The sequence below is a fragment of the Physeter macrocephalus genome, chromosome 21 (assembly GCF_002837175.3).
Source record: "Physeter macrocephalus isolate SW-GA chromosome 21, ASM283717v5, whole genome shotgun sequence".
NCBI classification, from domain to species: domain Eukaryota; kingdom Metazoa; phylum Chordata; class Mammalia; order Artiodactyla; family Physeteridae; genus Physeter; species Physeter macrocephalus.
The window spans coordinates 106,845,586-106,857,847 of NC_041234.1; positions in this window are offsets into that span (position 1 = coordinate 106,845,586).

Sequence of the window (12,262 nt, forward strand, 5' to 3'; positions counted from 1 at the left end):
GCGGCACGCGGGATCCTCCCAGACCGCGGCGCGAACCCGGTTCCCCTGCATCGGCAGGCGGACGCGCAACCACTGCGCCACCAGGGAAGCCCAACCCATATATTTTAAAGTCCCATTTTCAAAATGCTGTTATACACAATCCAAATTATCATCTCAGCAGGGGGCATTTTTGTGTGTAGAAATGGACAAGCTGATGAGTTGTCACGAGGATTAAATAACAATAACGTCTGCAAAGTGGCATGCACAGTAGCGAAGCAAAACGAAATTAAAATGTTCTATCCATTACACATTTCCTTTCCTTGATATTTATGTCCACATACATTTTGAGTTTACAGAGTTGTAACATTTGTGTCTATAGCACATCTTGATCTCTCTTTTTCACTTAACACAGACCCCATACTTACCATTTTAATGCCGAAAGAACATTCCATCTGGTCCGTAGACTCTACTTTTTTTATACACGCTACCATTATTGAACATTTGGGTGGTTTCCAGTGTTTCACCGTTATATATAGCAGGGCTTGGAACAACCTTACATGGCTTCCCCCCACCCCCACCGTGCTCCTTTTTAGCTGATTTCTTTGGAGAATGTTCTCAAAAATGGAATGAGACATATAAAGAGCTTCCAAAGCGGATTGCTCTCCAGAGAAATACCACCAGTTTACTGTGTTTGTGTGTCATCGGTGATGGGAGACTGTAACATTGGAGAAAAAAGTGGTTTAACTCTTCCGTCTGGGCATAGAAAAGGAACTTGGGGGTTCTTGACTGAAACTTCCTAGCCTGCCCCTGGTCACCCCACCTTTCAACCCTCGGCAGTGTTAGTGCTTTCCTGGCCTTTTTTTCTAACTTCCCCCTTCTGCACAGAGTCTTGGAGCAGAAGCAACCATGCTAATACAGAAGAGGATGAACAGTTTTGAATCAATAAGAGGTAAAATCGGACAAAAGCAACACCCGGAAGTGTGACTGTCCCAAGTGCTTCACCAAATAAAATGTTGGGGATTCACCTGTAAATTTCCGTCATGGACCAAAAGGTGATTTTAGTTTCAAAGATCAGTTGATAAGAAAAGCCTGCCAATTCAGAGAGAAAAATCTCACTGTGGATCTATGTATCCATGTGTTTGAATTTGAACATTTGGCCCAGTGGACTTGGGGTGTCTCTTCTGACTTCTGTCACTCACAAACTGTCAATGATTCAATAATAACAAGTTACATTTTTGAGTGTTAAGGCCCTTTGCTTCCATGCATCATCTCATTTAATCCTCATAACCACCTTTGGAGTGGATACTATGATCATCCCCATTTTACAGATGAGGAAACTGAGGTTTAGAAAGATTAACTTGCCCAGAGTCACCCAGCTGGCAAGTGCCCGAGCTGTCATATGAACTCAGGTCTGTTTGATTCTAAGGCCTTTGTGCTTGATCTTGTCCTGCCTCTCATACTTTCTTGGTTTATGTGATGGTGACTTATCTGCCATACTGACTCCAGTGTTGTTTCAAGGATCAAATGAGAGAAAAATCCCAAAGTGCTTTGTAAAGAGTAAACAAAACGTTGTATAGATGTGCAGTCATTTTATAAATGTGAGGCATGATCATCACTTGGATTTAATTTAGCTACTGTGATGCTATAGGACTCTACCGGGCCACATTACCTGACCCAGCCCTAGGCTTTCTGGAGAGACTCCGTCATTTCTGTTTTAAGAACAGTTTCTGAGAAGTGGGTCCCCGATTATAGCTACACTGTGATACTTGCGAATGCAGCGCTCCCCCCACGATAGAGCTGTCGGGAGAAAGACCGAGACACACAGGTGCTGCTGCTATTGCTTCCCATGGCCTGATCAAAAGGAGTCACGTGGACTAGATAGGGGCGTGGTACTCTTCTGGCCCAGGTCTTACTGGAGTGGGTAAGTCATGAAACTGGCAAGTTAGCGAAGGAGCTGCTGGGTCTCATTTCCTCTCCTGAGGGAGAAACCAGGAGTTAGGCACAGTTCACCTTAATACCTGAACCAGAGACCGTTGGCAGGCTGTTAGCCGTGAAAGAGGCCTTAGATAGCCTCTCACCGGACACCGACCCCTCCCATTTCTTATGTCCTGAATAGCGCTTTATTGTTTCTGTTAAAAATGCATGCGCTGTTCGTTGACTTTAATGAGCTCTGATGTGGCACAGTTGTTATCTCTATAATTCTTCTCCCACACATAAAGTGTTTCATTATTACGGTACTAGAAGGTTTCCCCCGTGAGCCTACAGGGGATTTGTCATGACAGCTTTAAAAAAAATTTCTACCTGCAGGGGAGGGGGCTGCAAGATGTCAGAGAGTAGGGGTTGGGAAATAGGAAAGATGTGTTGTTTTTTTGTGAAATTATATGCTACAAAATGAGTGATTATTACATATACAATGTCATATATTAACATGAAAAAAAGTTCAGTTCCCAAGCTTGGAAAAAAATTTACATGAGCTCTTTAGATTCCATGTTTCTAATGGAATGTAGAGTGGTAAACAGATCTTTTAAAGATAAAGAGAAAAAAGTCATCGGTGATGGGAGACTGTAACATTGGAGAAAAAAGTGGTTTAACTCTTCCGTCTGGGCATAGAAAAGGAACTTGGGGGTTCTTGACTGAAACTTCCTAGCCTGCCCCTGGTCACCCCACCTTTCAACCCTCGGCAGTGTTAGTGCTTTCCTGGCCTTTTTTTCTAACTTCCCCCTTCTGCACAGAGTCTTGGAGCAGAAGCAACCATGCTAATACAGAAGAGGATGAACAGTTTTGAATCAATAAGAGGTAAAATCGGACAAAAGCAACACCCGGAAGTGTGACTGTCCCAAGTGCTTCACCAAATAAAATGTTGGGGATTCACCTGTAAATTTCCGTCATGGACCAAAAGGTGATTTTAGTTTCAAAGATCAGTTGATAAGAAAAGCCTGCCAATTCAGAGAGAAAAATCTCACTGTGGATCTATGTATCCATGTGTTTGAATTTGAACATTTGGCCCAGTGGACTTGGGGTGTCTCTTCTGACTTCTGTCACTCACAAACTGTCAATGATTCAATAATAACAAGTTACATTTTTGAGTGTTAAGGCCCTTTGCTTCCATGCATCATCTCATTTAATCCTCATAACCACCTTTGGAGTGGATACTATGATCATCCCCATTTTACAGATGAGGAAACTGAGGTTTAGAAAGATTAACTTGCCCAGAGTCACCCAGCTGGCAAGTGCCCGAGCTGTCATATGAACTCAGGTCTGTTTGATTCTAAGGCCTTTGTGCTTGATCTTGTCCTGCCTCTCATACTTTCTTGGTTTATGTGATGGTGACTTATCTGCCATACTGACTCCAGTGTTGTTTCAAGGATCAAATGAGAGAAAAATCCCAAAGTGCTTTGTAAAGAGTAAACAAAACGTTGTATAGATGTGCAGTCATTTTATAAATGTGAGGCATGATCATCACTTGGATTTAATTTAGCTACTGTGATGCTATAGGACTCTACCGGGCCACATTACCTGACCCAGCCCTAGGCTTTCTGGAGAGACTCCGTCATTTCTGTTTTAAGAACAGTTTCTGAGAAGTGGGTCCCCGATTATAGCTACACTGTGATACTTGCGAATGCAGCGCTCCCCCCACGATAGAGCTGTCGGGAGAAAGACCGAGACACACAGGTGCTGCTGCTATTGCTTCCCATGGCCTGATCAAAAGGAGTCACGTGGACTAGATAGGGGCGTGGTACTCTTCTGGCCCAGGTCTTACTGGAGTGGGTAAGTCATGAAACTGGCAAGTTAGCGAAGGAGCTGCTGGGTCTCATTTCCTCTCCTGAGGGAGAAACCAGGAGTTAGGCACAGTTCACCTTAATACCTGAACCAGAGACCGTTGGCAGGCTGTTAGCCGTGAAAGAGGCCTTAGATAGCCTCTCACCGGACACCGACCCCTCCCATTTCTTATGTCCTGAATAGCGCTTTATTGTTTCTGTTAAAAATGCATGCGCTGTTCGTTGACTTTAATGAGCTCTGATGTGGCACAGTTGTTATCTCTATAATTCTTCTCCCACACATAAAGTGTTTCATTATTACGGTACTAGAAGGTTTCCCCCGTGAGCCTACAGGGGATTTGTCATGACAGCTTTAAAAAAAATTTCTACCTGCAGGGGAGGGGGCTGCAAGATGTCAGAGAGTAGGGGTTGGGAAATAGGAAAGATGTGTTGTTTTTTTGTGAAATTATATGCTACAAAATGAGTGATTATTACATATACAATGTCATATATTAACATGAAAAAAAGTTCAGTTCCCAAGCTTGGAAAAAAATTTACATGAGCTCTTTAGATTCCATGTTTCTAATGGAATGTAGAGTGGTAAACAGATCTTTTAAAGATAAAGAGAAAAAAAATAAAAATAAAAAAATTTTTAAAAAGATAAAGAGAATTTTTAACAGAAAAAATAACAGGATCAATGGATGAATGTTGTTTGTCACATGCTCAATAAATTATTCTTTTTTAAAAATAAATTTTATCATTTATTTATCTATTTATTTGGCTGCGTTGGGTCTTTGTTGCTGTGCGCGGGGGCTTTCTCTAGTTGCGGTGAGCAGGGGCTACTCTTCACCGCGGTGCGGGGGCTTCTCATTGCAGTGGCTTCTCTCGTTGTGGAGCACAGGCTCTAGGCACGCAGGCTCAGTAGTGGCACATGGACTCAGTAGTTGTGGCTCGCGGGCTCAGTAGCTGCGGCTCATGGGCTCTAGAGCACAGACTCAGTAGTTGTGGCACATAGGCTTAGTTGCTCCACAGCATGTGGGATCCTCGCGGACCAGGGACTGAACCCATGTCCTCTGCATTGGCAGGCGGATTCTCAACCACTGCGCCACCAGGGAAGCCCTATGTTAATTCTTAATTTTAAAAAAATGCATGCACTGTCCCTATGCAGAAAAGAGAAGGAAAACTGTGTATGTCATGTGTTGTATCAGACTCTGTCATGGGAAATTGTGGAACAACATGCCTTTGGGCATACCTGCGTGTGATGCAGCTGCCTGTGTGACATGCCTGCCTGTCTGTGACACGCCTCCCTGAGTGTGCTCTGATTCCCGGTCCCCTACATGCGTGGTCTCTTATTCTAGTAAAACCCTATGAGGTAGACACTATTATTATGCCCATATTACAGATGAGGAACTCAGTCTGCCCCAGGGTACACAGCTACTAAATGAAACTATCAGCATATTCACCTCCCAAAAGAAGGAAAGGAGAAGACATGGGGATTGTGACTTAAGAGACCCTAGTTCTAGTTCCCACAGTGCCACTACCTACCTGGGTGACCTTGGCCAAGTCACTCCAGTTCTATTCCACCCTCTACAAATTAAAGGCTCCTACTCCCTTATGGCTTTGGTTCTTTCCTGGCTTTACGTTCTATGTCTTTTTCTGAAGTCTGTATCATTATTTGCGATTACTTGTAATAGGAATGAAACCTGTTTAGTTGCTCAGGAAAATAGAACTAGAAATACTAAGTGTCAAGGTCCCGAATCCAACGTATAGGTGAGGAGGTCATCATAGAAACGACAGTAGAAAGGACACTGTTTCTATTGATATTTGGCAAAGCTGAGTGTTGCTGCCACCTAGTGGGGAAAAGGAGCGTGGCTTCCAGGCAAGGCCTGCTCCTTCTGTGCTGACCTAGGGAAAAGCTAGCAGAAATCATCCAGTTGACCAGTAATACGGGATTTCACAGATACGTTAAATCTTACAAGGTTTCTACAAGCCAATCACTTTCCCTTTGACTAAAATGAGGTTGGGAGAATTGCTTCCCTGGGCATTATTATTAAGTAGATGTGATATTGTGTGTACACTGGATCCTTTCCCGAGGTCCTCTGTCTCTCTCAGGTGGAATCCCAGAACCCTAGAGGTCTGAGCAGGAAGGAAACATCCTCAAAGAATTTCTAGGGCAACCCATTTCAGAGTACAGAGGAAAAATGTTTTGGCCAAGGTCACACAGGTAGTTAACATAGGCAGAGGTGACAAGAGACTGGTCTCAGAACTCTGAAAACTGATCTGATAAAATCCACCCCAAATGGACAAGATTAGATATTTGTAAAATCACCTTTTGAGGTGAATATAGCTCCTGGGCCTGGAACAAGATTAGGAGACGTAATCAACGATATTTACATATTTAAAGAAAGCCTGGGGGTGCTGGTGGGAAGGCAGGGGTGGTCAGGCCGGAAACCAGGAGGCGCAGACCCTGAGGGGAGCTTTAAGCACTAGATTTTCCTCTGCCTGTAAGAAAGAATATCAGAAGTGAGAGTGAAAGCAATGGTTATTGCTGGATAGGATAACTTGCCTCTGCTAGAATGTATTTAAAAAGTCAAAAGCTTTTGCTACTATTATAAGAAATCACTTGCAACGAACTCATAGGCCCTAGTTGAAGTGGCCCACGTACTCTTGTAATGATCCGCTCACAGTCACCACCTTTAATGATGATGATGATGATGGCTGACATCACCAAGGGCATCCATTGAGGCAGGGCCTTTGCCTTTATTATCTCATTTACATCTGACAAAAGCCCAATGAGGTAATAATTACGATCCTCATTTTACAGCAGAGTAAAATGCGCTATTGCCAGGAAGCAGGAAGTGTACACTCTGGCTAGGGGACTTGTACCTTTCCATCTCTAAGACAGGAGTCCCTTCTCGCCACGGGGACCCCATTGTAAATGTGCGCAGATGCATTCTAGTAATCCAGCCTCTCCTCAGGGAACGGATCCAGCAGTTTGGTAGGCTAGTTGCCTGTAGGGGGAGAGATTACCTCGGGAAAACATTTTCCTAATTTCCAACAAGTTGTTTGCTGGGCGGAGGTGGAGGGGGAGATGATAGATGTAGGAAGACAGGTGATTAAGGGGAAGAATTTTTGATTATCTGTTGTTCAGCTCATCAGAACAATTGCTTCTCACTCTTAACATGGATTCTTAAGAACTGACTGTATAGTTAAGTGATTCAAACCTTCCTTCCTCTCTCACACAGAAGTCCCTTCAGTAATCAACAAGCATGCCCAGAATTATTCACTAAAAGGGATGGACTTCCTTCCAGGGTTTGTTGTCAAATATGAGCCTGTCTTCCTCCCATTACATTATCAATTAGGTGAAGAGTTTCCATGAACAAGAATCTATCATCTATTATATATATAAATCTATGTAATATGAACAGAATATGCACAATAGTAATTTTACTCTTGCACCACCCCTCCTCGCTTTTGATCTTTTTTTTTTGGTTCCTTAGGCTAAGAATACATGCGAAGGCTTATATAGCATTTTAGGCTATCTCTCTATGGATTTTTGTTTTTAAGGCAGAGGATAATAAACAAGAGCATTTAGAAAAGGTCAACAGGAAATAGCTGAACACAAACTGAGAATGCTGTTAAAAAAGAGGAAGTGAGTCGGGAGACAGCCTTGTGTCGGGAGGGTCATCAAAAAAGAAAAGGCTTATAAAAAGAAAAACAGAGGCCTCACCTCGTGCCTGGACTCCACACACCAAGTCTAGACTATCAGCAGAACTTTCCGCTGTTTCCTGAAATAAACCCATGCTGCCTGTAGACTGACCACACGTTGCCTCCAGGGGTTGAGATTATGTCTTCTCTACCGTTAAAATCCCCCAGATTGCCTACTCTAGTTTTAGTATGTTTTAGGTCCTCAATAAATACTTAGTGAGTCAAAATGGACTTTGTAATCAGATTCCAGGCTTCAAGAATCAAGGTGCTTTTTTTGGCGAAACAGCAAAAGAAATGAGAAACTACAGATTTCATTTCAGAGTGTGAAGGGGAGACTGTAAAGGTAGTAAATGTTCTCATCTCATTGTATATGAATCATAACTAATAATGCAGCCAGCAGTGCGTGTGGGAAGTTTTTCAGTGACTTGTTACAGCCGCCTTCCCATTTAGCTGTTACGTTTACTGTATGATTCAGTGAAATAATTTTTTTTTTCCTGCGGTACGCGGGCCTCTCACCGTTGTGCCCTCTCCCGTTGCGGAGCGCAGGCTCCGGACGCGCAGGCCCAGCGGCCGTGGCTCACGGGCCCAGCCGCTCCGCGGCACGTGGGATCTTCCCGGACCGGGGCGCGAACCCGTGTCCCCTGCATCGGCAGGCGGACTCCCAACCACTGCGCCACCGGGGAAGCCCTGAAATAATTTTTTGATTAAAAAAAAACTCCCTCCAAAAAAACTCGCTCCGTGGTGCGTGTGTGTGTGTGTGTGTGTGTGTGTGTGTGTGTTGTTTAATCCAAAGAAGATAATATTGAAAAGCATTTTTAGGATTAGGGCAATTCTTACTACCAGAAGTCTGTGGTCACTTACATGGTGTGGTGTGTGATGAATTCCCAAAGACAACCCTTTCTCCTCAAAATCCTGAGGGGGTAGGTGAGGTCTTGTCTCTGGATGACCTCTGTGAAAATCACGTATTTGGGAAGATGGGGGTAGAAACCACCTGAAATCTTGGAAGGGAGCAATGATTATGTGCCAGGCATAATGTTGGCAAAATATGCACATGAAAAGATGCTCAAACCTCATTAGTCATTAAGGACATGCAAATTAAAGCCACAGTGAGATACCACTGCATACCAATCAGGATGGCTAAAACAAGAAGCAAACCCCAAAACTGATACTATCAAGCGCTGACGGGGATGCAGAGTATCTGGACCTCTTGTATATTGCTGATGAGATGAGAAGTCTTCAAGGAAGCAGGATGAAAATGTGTAATATTTGGTCTCTTGTCTAGAATGGAGCTTTCTTTATTGGGGGCTACAATGAAGTATTGTTATGAGCAGGGGCGGTAGCTGAAAACAGTAGTGGCCAAGTGTTATGTGGCGACTAAGTCATTCCAGAGTGACGTGAAGAACCCTAGAGAAAGACTTAAGTTCATTATATCAGCCTGAAGCCTGGCCAAAGTGGGGAGTTTATTTGACATTCTTTCTATTAAAATTACAGGGTCTCCGGGGGCCAGACTAATTCAGTGCTCCCTCTAATGACTGCGTCATGCTGCCTCTTTTAGTCCTCAGGTTTACGTACAAATTTGCTGTGTCCTGAATTAGTTGCAGCACCCTGAGCTTCCCAGGACTGGTGAGTGTTGGAGAACATCTCCTGATAAGGGGAGGCTTGTGGTCATAGGATTTGCTGTACCTTTCACTATCAGTACTGATTACTTCCCCTCATTGATGGCTTCGGCTTTCATTGGGCAAGAGTAGGGCACTTCCCCCGTTCTGTCATTTCCCTGACAACTGTGAAGGTTGTCAAGGTAACCTGCTTATCTACACCTGACTCAAATCGCCCTCCTGGCCTGGGAGCTCGGGGCAGCTTACTAGACAGATGTTGTCGCGGTTGTGTTTGCCTGACTACCTGCCAGTTTGGTTAAAGTAGGCAAATAAATACGCTCTCTGCCTTTTACCTCTGGAAGGAACCTGTCTGGAGTTAATTGAAGTAGAGAGCATCACATACTCTGAATAAATATACATTGTGTTGTACAGGGCAACTGAATCAAGCTGAAGAGTCATCTAAGGCGACAACTGCTATATATAAGCAAGAGTCTGTGTTGTTATTACATCCCTGATTGCCCGTGTGGAGGTCATTTGTTTGGACTAGAGATTGCCATCTGGTTGATTTTATTCCAGCTAGTTTAGCTGAATACCATCGACCAGAAAACAATTCATCTGACTGTGGTCATTTCTAATCTTTCTGATAGAATTGAGGACTTTTTCAGCCACGGAAACAGACTTATTTTTGTATGGCTTTATATTTAGGAATTTGGAGTCCCTTCCCTCTATAAAGGATTCAAAACTTCCATTCTTTTTCTTAGAATAAAACGCACATCTGCCTGAAGGCTGGAAGTTTATAATATGTTACCTATTATTTGTATAATGAAATCACTAAACACTCTGAAAATGATCTTCCTCTTTACCTCCAGTCCTGCATCATCTTGGGGGTGACTTTACTCTCTATATCTCTTCTCCATCTAGAACACTCTATGACTCCCAGCATCTTACAGGGGCCCGTTCAAATGAGGGGCCCTGACATCTACCTGAAGCTTCATTAGCTTTTTTAGCTTAGTAGATTAAGTTCTGTTAGAACAGGGACCATGTCTAATTTTGCTGATCATTAAATCTTTAGTATTTAGTGTGGTGTCTGGACTAGAACGGGCGCTCGCTAAATATTTCTTTGTCCAGCACAGTGCCTGATGGGACCCGGGGCTGGGCTGAATGAAACAGAGTAGAGAAAAGCCCTATACTTCTCAAACTTTCTGTAGGCAGAATGCCAACCCCGAAATAGCCTGTGTAAATGATAGGATCTGGGCAGATTTATGAGTGGGGGAATGAGGAAGGAGGCAAATCCCATGCCCAGGTTGCCCTAGACTAGGAAGCCAGGGCTATTATGTGAGTGGGGCTGCCTACCAGTATCCCTCTAAGCCTCACGGGGGACGAGCAGGAGGCTCTTCCCCACAGCCAACAGAAGGGGAAAGGAACAGGGAATCAGAAAGCAGTCAATGAGCATTATTAGAATGGCCTAGTACTAATCATCGTAACTGCCATTTGCCAAGTTTCAGGCTCCATGCTCAATATTTTCCCATAGATTATCTCATGTCTTCCTCATAATCAGTCTCTAAGAGAGATCTCACCTCCATTTCATGCTGTGGAAACTAGGCCTCAGGCTGGTCCAGAACTCGGCAGCATTCCCACACAAGTCCAAGGCCCTCTAGCCCTGGTCTTTCTGAGTTCAGAGCCAGAACTCCCTTTTAACCACTATTAGCTGGAAGAAGAGTCTAGAATAGCACAGAGCCTCCCACAAGTGAGGGTCAAAGTAGCTTCCAGGGTACACCTGGGTCAGCTGCTAGAGAACCAGACAAACAGGTTTCTTGCCCACTGGTCAGGGGACCCGTGGGAGAAGGATTTGGTTTGAGCAGTGACTAGGGCCGGAGGCAGGGTAGGACCAGGGAAGGACAAGGCCAATACAATTAAAGGGAAATATCCAGCACCTAGGAGAGCTCCAGGTTTGCTCCTCAGAGGGGCCGGACCTGGCAATGCTCCTGGCCTTCTCATTTGCTCAAAGAGCTTCCCCAGGTCAAGCAATCTGTTCAGTGTGGTGACTGGGTGGCCTGGGCTGCTGCTGCGTTAGCATGAGACGTGCGCCAGACTTCTAAGCTGTAGCCCAGCTAAACCCCTGAACCCGGCCCCTGCCCTGAATTCTTGAGCAATGGAAACAGCAGTGACAGCTGTGAAAACATGCAGCCTTGCTCATCTTGGCATTGTGTTATAGATCACATCATCATTATAGACGGAATCAGTAACATCTGTCTTTCCTGGCCTTTATTTAACTTATTCGAGTTATGAAACCTCTCCATGTTCCCACTCTGTCACTACTGTAAATGATGCAAAAGAGGAGAGAGAGACTTGAGACAGAAAGAGGGAAGGAGAATTAATTTACCACTGGGTGAAATGAAAATGTACTGAAGTGTAATGGAATTTCATTAACTTCGGAAATGATGATGAATGCTGTCCAAATAATTCTTACTAATGCATAATTCACAGCTGAAAATAGAGCCAAACTCTCCTAAAAAGCACATCCATTTATGCCCCCAAGTTAATTTGGTGTGTTATTCAGGATGGTTGACAGGATAAAAGATCTACTATGAAATGTAATCATCTATTAAGATTGGGAATCTATGAGTCTTTCTAGTTTAGTAGATGATGGTAGCTGAGACACCCACGGTCCTCATTCTCATAATTTGAATCTCCCCAAAGACATCATTTTAGACAGAACCACAGACAAGATAGGATGAGCTTTGAGATCTCCATAGCAACCATGGCCCAATTCATATATACCCCCAAAGCAAATTAAAATCAATTTCAAAAGATTCAAATGGGGTCAGGAAAAGGCCTATACCTTTTCTGACTGGAAATGTTTTTACATTATATGTTTATAGAGTATATAAATTATATAGGCCATATATATTATGTACATTTACATATAACTACGCAGAAAGGTTTAAAAATTCCGTTCCCATTTTGTGTAATACCGTATATTCTATTTCACAAACTCTCATCGACATTTATCTCTTAACGTTTCAAGGTATAATAATCCCTTCATTAAAACTCGCTTATGCTTTTTGTATACTCAGGAGAGTGGTGAAATGGGAGAGAGACCTTTTCACCTTTAGGTCTAACGGAAACGTTGGCAGAGTGCAACTATATTACGTAGCAGGACAGCTATTGGTCCAGCTCCCACCAATGGGAATATGTAGCTTCAGAGGCCGGTTGGCACCT